Genomic DNA, 2,057 nt, shown 5'->3' with positions numbered 1-2,057 from the left:
TTGGTATCGTTTCTTTTTCGATTCCATGCAGAACGGATATCATATGGATTTCTCTTTCTCTGCCTGACTGATTTCACTTAGTATGATAATCTGTAGGTCCATCCACGTTGCTGCAAATGGCATTATTTCATTCTTTTTAATGGTGGAGTAATATTCTATTGTATATATGTACCACTTCTTTATCCATTCCTCTGTTGATAGACATTTAGGTTGCTTCCATGTAAACAGTACTGCAATGAACATTGGGGTGCATGTATCTTTTTGGATCATGTTTTTCTCCAGATATATGCCTAGGAGTGGGATTGCAGGGTCATATGGTAGCTCTATTTTTAATTTTTTAAAGGAACCTCCACATTTTTCTCCATAGTGGCTGGCTGTATAGACAAGGTTCTCTTTATCAAAACTCTGCTCACAGAAAACTATGTTGTTTAAGGCTTGGAGATAACAGTGGGGGAGTACAATGCAGATAGGAGATTTTCAATTGGATATCAGCCATATTATGCTTTCAGTCCACTGGCCCTGCCCCTTCATTCTTCTTCCCTCCTGGCCTGCATCTGTGTTTCAGATCCCACCTATGCCCTTGCATAAGAGTCATCCTTTTCCTATTCTCAATCCTTTCTCCTCCGTGTCAGGAGAGGCAAAAGCCCTTTACAACCATAATGATCTTTGGCGAATGGATACTGGGGATCATAAAAACACTGTTGTACAACATCCTACAAAATCCATTGCCTCTCACTTGGAATCATCAGCTCCTGGGTTTCTCCATGAGTCCAGTCATGTGTGTGTCATACTCTTCAACCTGCTTGGCTGCAAACTATTTCCAATGTAGTGACTTCAAGAAGGAAATAAACATGTTTGGAGTTCTGCTCTGAAGATTAAGTATGGCTACAGGGTCAAACTTAGTATTTTCTTTGTCCCCTTGTCTGTGGTTTACAAAGGGTGATTATGACTGTGGAATCTGGAAGAAACATAAATGTAAAATATAAAAACAAACCATTGCACCTTTTCACAAACACTTGAGACCTAATTCCACAGGTCCACAAAACTCATGTGCCTAGCAGTAGGTGGGGTTCCATGTGTTCCAAAACAAAACCAAATACAACAGCAGCACCAATTAAGACTTTGCATCAAAGAACACTTAAAGTCCACTTAGTCAATACTGTGAATTTCATATGCAAATACTGTTTTTAAAGTTCTTCTGGTTTAGCTCTTTATTAATTAAATGATGGAAACAAGTGACATTTTTAGTTGCCATATGGGTTTTTTAGTGTACTGTTTGAAAAACATTATTACTGTCTGAGGAGAGACTTAATATTTAGTGACTTAATTCTAAGCTTTTCCATTTATTTCATTCAGTCCAGTATTTGTTTGTTTGGCCACACCATGCAATTTGCAGGATCTCAGATCCCTGACCAGGGCCATGCAGTGAAAGCTCAGGGTCCTAAGCACTAGGTCACCAGGGAACTCCCTTCTGTCCGGTTTTTGGACATATGTTTAATAAGTTCCTGCTGAAGGCCAGATCACCAGACACCAAAGATGATTCAGACCCAGATTGCACCCTAAAAAATCACCTCCTGGGGAGAATCAACATACATACATACATACACACACACGTGTGTGTATGTATATATATGTATATATATATATATATATAAATACAAGGTAGAGAGTTGTGAGTGCCCCAGGAGAGATTTGGATAAAAAGTTCATTTACAGCACTTAATATTCAAGAGCAGTATGATTCCTCTGATAGCACTTTCAACTGTCTAGGGCATCCCACTTGATTTGCACGCCTTTGATACTACACTTGATCTTAGCCAAAAGGCCGAGAAGCGATTTTGCACGTCTTTGAATCTCAATAGACTGAGATTCAAATCCTGCCTCTGACACATAACAACTATATGACCTTAGAGTGTTCCTTTATATTCAGTGAAATTCAGTGTACCCATTTATACACTGAGGTCAATAATTCCTCAGAGGGTGACCTGAGGATGACCTGAAATGACACATGTGGTATATAAAGTACTTGGCACATAGTAGGTACCTAGCAGGTGTCTC

General features: G+C 39.2%; 1 pseudogene; it reads right to left on the bottom strand.

The window, feature by feature from the left end:
• Window positions 1–1,685: 1,685 nt before the first annotated feature.
• On the bottom strand, window positions 1,686–1,836 carry LOC112445279 (uncharacterized; annotated as a pseudogene).
• Between the last annotated feature and the right edge of the window lie 221 nt (window positions 1,837–2,057).

This window comes from Bos taurus, chromosome X, assembly GCF_002263795.3.
Source record: "Bos taurus isolate L1 Dominette 01449 registration number 42190680 breed Hereford chromosome X, ARS-UCD2.0, whole genome shotgun sequence".
In the NCBI taxonomy this organism is placed as follows: Eukaryota; Metazoa; Chordata; class Mammalia; order Artiodactyla; family Bovidae; genus Bos; species Bos taurus.
The sequence above is the reverse complement of the archived record's forward strand: the minus strand, read 5'-3'. Positions and strand labels throughout refer to the sequence as shown.